This window comes from Columba livia, chromosome 3 (assembly GCF_036013475.1).
Source record: "Columba livia isolate bColLiv1 breed racing homer chromosome 3, bColLiv1.pat.W.v2, whole genome shotgun sequence".
Lineage (NCBI taxonomy): Eukaryota > Metazoa > Chordata > Aves > Columbiformes > Columbidae > Columba > Columba livia.
The window spans coordinates 102,248,167-102,256,541 of record NC_088604.1 but is presented as its reverse complement, the minus strand read 5'-3'; the positions used below and the strand labels follow the sequence as shown (position 1 = coordinate 102,256,541).

The window sequence follows — 8,375 nt, the reverse complement described above, 5'->3', positions numbered from 1 at the left end:
AACCTCCAAGCGACGCAACCGCAGCTTCATCTTAAAGAAACAAAGTGAGAAAACGGGAAAATGAGCCCAGTGCAGCCTGGATTTATGCACTGCTAAGATCTGTGGGTCTTCCAGCACATGGGCTTGGGCGTCACCAGAGCTCTAGCACTCATAGCAGGAGGGATCCACCCAGACCAGGTCAGCCGGAGTCATTTGGAAGGGAAAGCACCGCTGTAAAAGTAAATAGAGTGAGTCATGTTGCCTTTTGGCATAAACGCAAAGCACGTAGGAGCAGGAAGCGTCTTTGTTTTTGTGCACAGGAGGGTGCTTTCAGGTCAGGTTATCTCTAAGGTGCATTTCTGGCCAGCAATGTAACAGTAACAGCTCGCTCTGGCAGTGAGACCATCCTACCTGGAACGGGGGGACAATTTCATGCAGCTCAATATCAGGTATCTGCATTTTTTTTTTTAATTTAAATTTAACACTGTATTTAACAGCAGTGAATCTTAAACCAGAGTCCTGACCACAAAGACGCCAGATGCGTTGTGTGCATGGTCTCTAATTCTGACCATAAAAACCTCGCCACAGCTCTCGGGGACTGGTGAGCTCTGCACAGGCTGGGGAAAATATTTGTGAGCTGCCTGAATTGCCCCACCGGGACTCCGAGCCAAAGCACCAGTGTCTGCAGCAACACCAGTTTTCTTTGAGAACAAAGCATAGTTTTCTTTTGTGTGTACGTGGTTAAGTACTGCTGAACAAGTAAACATTGAGTGGGAATCAGTCATAACAGAAATAATTTTTTTTCTTTTATTTTTTAATATTAGGGTGACTTGCTTCAGAAAACGGGCCTGTTTATTGCTTGGCAATGCCTGTGACTGCTGTCCGAAACTTGAAAATTACAGTGGTATCCACAGTGGGCGCAGATTACTATTGCATTAACAGCCAGGGATGATTGCATGTTTAAAATTTAGCATAAGAAAGAAGTGTCTGAAAACTGGCCGTTTGCCTAGTGCCAGAATTACTTATACATTCAGTTTTCTGTACGGTCCAGGCTAAAAACCATCCTAATTGTCCGTTCTCCTTCAATTATACAAACAGTCTGCCATTAGTCTCTTCTTCCCATGATTCGTGTTTTGGGCTCAGCTTGTCCTGCCTGGCAAATGGGAGAACTGGAGAGAAATGAGGAGAGAGATGAAGAGAAGACTCTGAAGGATGCAGCTGTCTTTGTCTGCAGGTCCCACCTCACTGCGACTTTTCACATATAGACCTTCAGCTGCTCTGTTCCAGCTGTGAGCTGCTCACTGCTTCACCAAGAAACTGGAGATGAATTTGCTGTTGTGTTATAAATGGTCCACATATAAAGTGATCGCCAGCATATAGATCGACTTCAAAATGTAGGGAAGGAAAGTAAGACAGATGTGTGAAAATGAGGGAGGTGTAGGCTTGTATGGGCAAATTCTGCCTTAAAGGGCTCCAATTAACTTACTTCACATGCTTTGAATGAAACTATCTTTCTGTGGATCTGTTTTGTAACAAGCATTTTAAAAGTCGAGCAATGAAAAATGCCTAGGAGGGATCATACCTACACACTGGAGCTCTGCTCTAGTAGTTATTACTAAGACTTCTGAAAATGCGTAACTTGATGCATGTGTGCTAGTTCGGTTTTTAGAAGCTTTTCTAAAGAAAGAACACCACATCTGAATGAATCTTCCATTTTTCGGTTTGTTTCTCGCTAGCATCTGTTTAAATCCCCTATCTCCATAAAACACAGTGGAAAAATTAAGTACGTGTATACATTTTAACATGTTGGTAGAAATATAGCCGTTGAAGTTTAAAAAGTTAATTAACATTTAAATTACTCTGTTTAAAAAAAAATAAATAAACAGGACTAGTTGAACAGGTTTAATGAGAGAAGAAGTCAGTTTAATTGAGAGTAGATATGCAGCAACACCAGCTCCGAGATCCAAGGTATGTGAGCTCATCTTTGAGAGATTCATCAAGCTGATTTCTTCATTTATTGCTTCTGGTTTGGGCCTGCATGTCTCAGTAATTAACTTTTTTTTCCCATAGAACAAGAAGACGAGAAGTGTGAGGATAGCAGTAGCACCACAAACAAGAGACTAAATATGAGTGCCATCTTAAATAAAACCATTTATTCGGTGTCTGGTATTTACCATCTATTCGACGTATCTCTGCCCAAATTTAACCAAACTATTTTCCTTAAATATTCCCCCCAGAAGTACAATGCTCTCCCTTTTAATGAACCTCTAACATGATTTTGAACACTGGCCTTGAGTGCAGTGTTCCCCCTGGATGCAGGCCTTCTGCAGCCTGGCTGCTGATCCGTGCCCGGCTGAGCACCCACAGCTCCACTGCTCAGTCACCCCGGACCAGCAGCGTGTGGCCCTCTCCAGCGTGTGCCGCAGAGCCTGCGCAACCTGAGTTTCAGCTGCCACAGGGAGTTGTGCATTCTGCCAGCCTTGGGCACAAAAATCATCAACTGGTTGCAAAAGTAAGGCTGGAGAGCTGACGTTTTTGTTTACTCTTTATACATATATATGTATGTGTATACATGTGTACTTTTTTGGGTTACCCCTTCAAAGCCTTTGGGTTCTGTCTGTTTTGCATTTGCCAAGAGTTGTCTGTTTAATTTTTTGCTTTTTTTTTCCACAGGTATGAGTGGTTTCGTGATTTTCACACAGAATCACAGAATGTCAGGGACTGGAAAGGACCTGGAAAGATCATCCAGTCCAATCCCCCTGCCAGAGCAGGAACACCCAGATGAGGTTACACAGGAAGGTGTCCATGTGGGTTTTCAATGTCTCCAGAGTAGGAGACTCCACAACCCCCCTGGGCAGCCTGTTCCAGTGCTCTGGCACCCTCACTGTAAAGAAGTTTCTTCTCATATTTAAGTGGAACCTCCTGTGTTCCAGTTTGTACCCATTACCCCTTGTCCTATCACTAGATGTCACCAAGAAGAGCCTGGCTCCATCCTCCTGACACTCACCCTTTACATATTTATAAACATTAATGAGGTCACCCCTCAGTCTCCTCCAAACTAAAGAGCCCCAGCTCCCTCAGCCTTTCCTCATAAGGGAGATGCTCCACTCCCTTCATCATCTTTGTTGCCCTGTGCAGGACTCTCTCCAGCAGTTCCCTGTCCTTATTGAACTGAGAGGCCCAAAACTGGACACAATATTCCAGATGTGGTCTCACCAGGGCATTTTGGGATGTAAGACTGTTAACGTGCTGTATGTGGGAACCAAGGCCAAGCCTCTCTCTCACCCCGGGCAGGCTGTCACACAGGAACCAGGGGAAGGGACACTCTGTCCCTCCCATCCTGGGAGATCCCAGATGGCTGCAGCATTGGCTGAAGTCACTTGCTGCTCCGTAACCTCTTTCTAAGGAGTAAAGACCAGCTCAAAAGCCGTAAGCCTTCTGTGAAACTGCTCATGAGTCGGGGGTGCCGGGGAGGCTTTTCTTTGTATTTTAAAGTAACAGAGTTTTATATCTTTCTCCAGAACCAAAACCACTTTCTGTTCAAACACTTAGAATGCGCTTACCTCTGACCTGTCTTACACATATTTGGAAATACTGTAGTCTGTATTTTCTATAAGCCTTCAGAAAATTGACTGTTTCAAGGTCTTACTGCTGGAGTAATTTAACACCCATGCTGCAAAAATAGGAAGGTAAGTGGCCCAGCAGAAGATAGAGCAGCCAAAACTCTTATCTCAATACCCATTACTTGGAGAATTGCAGCAACTTCCCTTCGTCAATAATGAGCCTTATTTATAAATTCACACACAATACAGAAAGGAAGCTTCTTGCACTGTTGTGGAGATCAAAGCTGCAATGTGTTTTTTTCTCCTTCTCCTGTTTAGAGAACTGCAGTCAGTTTGCATGTATCCGTATCCCTCTCCTTATTGCTGAGCACAGCACTGTTGATAGCCTTTGGCATTTTTTTAAAGCTGTTTCTAAAGATAAACACTTGGCAAAAATTCCCAGAATGCAAGTGCCCAAGCTCTACTGTTTGTTAGTAGCTGCTCCTTTTAGGGGGTTTCAAGTTCCAATTTGATGTATCATAAATTAATATACAATGAGAGACTGTGCTCAAGGGTGGAACCCCTGCCTTACTGAGATCCATGCAAACAAAACCTCAATTGATTTAGTCCAATAAAATTCGCTGGCTTATCATGAATCTCCCGTTCCTTTTTTAAGAAACACTCCATCACTGCAAAAATATGAATAAAATGGCATACACTCATCAAAACAACCCCCAAAGTGCCCGAGTGCATTCATATTCTTTCATCTTCTAAAAGTGGCCCGTCCTCAGTAGTTTTTCAACAGCAGCCTGAGAAGCAGCAAGACATGTTTTTGTCAATGAGCAGAATTCAGTCTGTCTTTTCTTCCAAGTTGTGATCTAAAAGAGACAACGTCCACATTCATCATGGTCTGCTCGGCTACAGCAGGTAGCTGCTTGGCTGCCTGTGTTGTGACACCAGCTGGGATATTTCTCCTCATGCAGACAGTGCAAACCCTTCCACTAGACAGGCTAGGATGCTTTGATCATGTATAATACGAGAGGGAGAGAGAGAAAGCTCATAGTGCATATGTATATACTATGGTCTATAGAGTATAGACTATAAAAAACCCCACCCTATGGTGAGTGTTACGGGTGTTCTCTTCCACAGAAGACAAGGGCTAATCAGGAGAGGAAAGAGAAGCTGGTTACCCCACCCACCTCCGGAGGCTCTACTAAAGCCATTTATTATAACGTTTCTCAACCTTCTGGGGCTGGCAACTTTATAGGAGAACTGGATTTTGCAACCTTTTTACAGCACCTATTAAAAAAAATAATGGTAAAATAACCCCAAAGTAGGAACAATGCTTGTCTTCAGCACAGAGATGGCTAGGTGTGGTACAGAGACACGGGAGCTGCCCAGACAGCTAGGCTGTTAGATCTGGCTGTGGCACTGGAAAAGATCAACTTTGACCAGAAACGTGGTAAGTATTTCAGAGCTAAACAAATTTAGGGAGTTAATGGTCAGCTTCTTAACGTTGTATTTCCTCAATATTGGAAATATTTATATACTTTTCCCTTATTGCTGCATAAACTGAAGATTTTTTTTTCCTGTGAAAGATAGGTACTGATATCAGAATAGTCTTTTTTTTTTTTTTTAATTTATAATTTTAAAAATAAAAATCAGCATCTTGTTTCATTAAAAGAGACAGCAGATGGACAGAAACAGTGTAAAAATGAATGTAAGAACTGTAGTTGCCTGGTCAATAGACATTTTGTTACTTTTCTGGTCTTTAAACTCTATTGAATGAGAACACTTCTGAGATGGGACTTATTTTACTTGTCATGGAAAATGAAAAAGAGGAAGTGAAAAAAGTGCAAGATAGATATTGCGCGTTCAAATATTACTGTGCAACAATGAAAAATAAAGTTCAAAGGGTTTATAGTAAAATTTAATTTTTCAGGAAGTGTTTACAGGTCGTCAAAGAAGTTTGCATGTATCCTGGATTTAGTTCCATTGACTTATCTGAGGGCTCTACTGAGAGACCTGAGTTTTCATATGGCATTCAGAGAGCATCCAGTTACGAGTCTCCAGATGTATTATCTTAAATATCAGTACACACAGTAATACCAGTAATTCATTATATCACAGGCAGCTATAACCTGGTTGACAACAACTTGGGGGACTCAAATGGTGACCAATTCTGAGATGTAATTCTTGGGTTATTAACTTTAGTTAATACGCCAAGATTTTTTAAAAGGTATTTTATTAAAATAAAAATAAGTTAGTATCTTAGGACACTACGTTCAGTGCCTCCAGCTTTAGAGGGGTTCATCATTTGGAGAGAAATCCTCTGTACAGCTATCCTGTTCTACCAAGGCCATTCACTAAAACTGAACTTCCCAGGACCACTGGAGTCTATAACCCCACACAAGTGAGCATAGCCTACACAGGCCCTTCCTGGCTCTTAATTAGAGCTATTTGAAACTTCAGTCCTGCACACAACCTCCACTTCTACTTCGACAGCACTCAGATTTTACAGACTACAAATAATATTATTCACATTAAATTTCTACATATTTTACATTTTCTCTTAAACTCAAGCATTTTTCACTGCTGTGTGTCCTGAGGAGACTTGAACGACTGACATGCAATTTTTCTTGGCCTTTGCTGGAGGAGGGTAAAATAATCCCATTTTTGGTTATCAGTGTTGCTGTCCACCATTCTCCTGAGCGTTGGCACAGTTAACACCCCCACTCAGTGCTTTTTGAACGACTTCTTCCCAAATCCCTGCCCCTCTTTCTACTTCCAGCTGAAGAGAATTTCAGGGACAGGAATCAGAAGAAGGTGACAGCCAGCCTGGGTGGGACCAGCTCCAGCACCAGAGCCATCTTCACACTTCTTACCAAAAGGAGAACCAAGGGTTGAATTTTGAAGGACCTTCAGCTGTTGTAGTGTTCTCAGGTAGATGTTGTAGTGCTTAATATTTATGGTTAAAATGAAAGCCTGGGGAATTATTTTCAGAGTTTTATGCTGTAGGATCAAGATGCTTTATGCATAGATTGGCAAATTTCTCTGCTTCCGAGTCTTTCATACAGACACTGAAAACCCAACCTCCAGCAGTAAGCAGATAGAGACGGTCTGACTGGATTTCACATTCACCCCACTTAATAATTGACCTGAGGTGCTCCCATAAATATTTCCAAAATAACCTCTCAAATATACACCAATTACCAACAGGTTCCCTGGCAGAATTGCAATAAACAGATCCTAATGGCCCGACAGCTTTCCAATCCAGGTTTGATAAAAAAATCCCAAAGCCAAACAATTACTCTGAAGGCACGTTTATTCTCTAAATGAGATTACAACTGAAAAACTTCATATTTAAGCATATTAACTGTAGGCTTCTCTTGCCAGCAGAATGAAGCAGGCTCATTCCAAGCATCACTGTAACTAATACATCTAGCAAAAGCAGTTCTTAGTATTGTAATTGTAAACTGTGCAATAGCAATAAAGAAAAAATCTTAGAACCAAACACATTCATTATCTGAAGCCAGAAACAAAGCTTGAGTTCTTTCATATAGTAAGTGATCAAATGTCTTTCAGATAAAAGCTGTTTGCCTTAACAAATTTATTCTGACTGCATTTATTTAAGTCTATGCTTAAACATGACCCAGTTTGACTGAGAAACTTAATCTCACTTAGATGCTGCTTATTGCATCATGTAGTAAAAATATCAGGAATGCATAAGACAACCTGACCTATTTTGTTTAAATAGAGGGATTTTACAAAATAAAAACATAAGAATTGTTTGGGAAAATAAAAAATGTAAAGGCCAAATTAGGCAGAATATATAGTAAAACACATTTTTAAAAAGTAATTGACATATGAAGGCCTATTTCCTGCATTTGTTTACTTAGATGAAAAGCTTGCCATACTCTTAATTCTAACATGTCTAGAAACTTTAAAAATAATAATAAACTCAGAAATTTGTGAGCAAATATGTAACAGTAAACCTTGAATAACATAAGCCCATGGCTACCATACGCCCTATTTATGTCTGTTCGGTTTTGGTTGTGGTGTTCGAGTGGTTTTGTGGTGATATTGTTGGTTCGGTTGATTTTCGCTGTGTCTGTATGGCATTGCCAGTCCTCTATATTGGAAAACTGTAGTCTTGTGACTTTTCCTTGATTTAGGAAGCTTTGTTAGGCCAGAATATGACCTGTCAGCCTGTGTCCAAATTCAGACAGCTTGGGAATTCTATAAACATTATACAAACATGTCCATATTCCATACTTTAAGGACTGAATAGTTTTCAAGACCCAAACACTTTGAAAAAAAACCCACCAAACTTATTTAACACTGAAACTCAGTGCCATGATGACTCGTTAACTTTTTCACAACCTATTTTTTCTTCCGCCCTCTAAGTATTGCTTAGCCTTCCTGATTTCAAAACCTGCCAGTAACGTTAATGGCCTTTTTCTAGAAAAATTGCCTCAAAAAGACAATGTTAAACACATAGTGCTGCCCTTTTTTTTTTGAGAGCCTATTTTTACCACATTTCAGCCTCATTAAGTGCACAGCTGCCGCGGGCACGGCCAGTTGTTCAGACTGTTTAAGCGCACTCGTGGTCTCGGCGGCGTTTGGGGCGGCAAGACGACGAGTGCGCCGTATGCAAAACACCGCCGTTTTTGTTTACCGCCCTGCGGCGGGGCCTGTGTGGCGCAGGCGGCCTGAGGCGGCCTCCGCCGCCGCTATGGCGACGGCAGCCTTTCACCCCCCTTCTCCCTGCCCGAATTTCTCCTCCCCTCCGCGTTCGCACCCGTTATCAACCCCCCGTGGCCGCGAAGGAGGCCGAGCCCCCCCGCTTGTCCT

The 8,375-nt window shown here is 41.8% G+C and overlaps 1 long non-coding RNA gene across 3 annotated transcripts in view; it reads left to right on the top strand.

Annotated features, from left to right (window-relative positions):
- LOC135579131 (uncharacterized) overlaps window positions 1-7,501 on the top strand; it is an 8,987-nt gene extending 1,486 nt beyond the window's left edge. For 2 of the 3 annotated variants that reach the window (XR_010471640.1, XR_010471639.1), the window contains 2 exons: window positions 1-4,983; window positions 6,313-7,501. The exon at window positions 1-4,983 is cut by the window's left edge. This is a non-coding gene — a long non-coding RNA (uncharacterized LOC135579131). The remainder of the gene's footprint in view (window positions 4,984-6,312) is intronic. The other variant, XR_010471641.1, reaches the window with a different exon arrangement.
- Window positions 7,502-8,375: the final 874 nt, after the last annotated feature.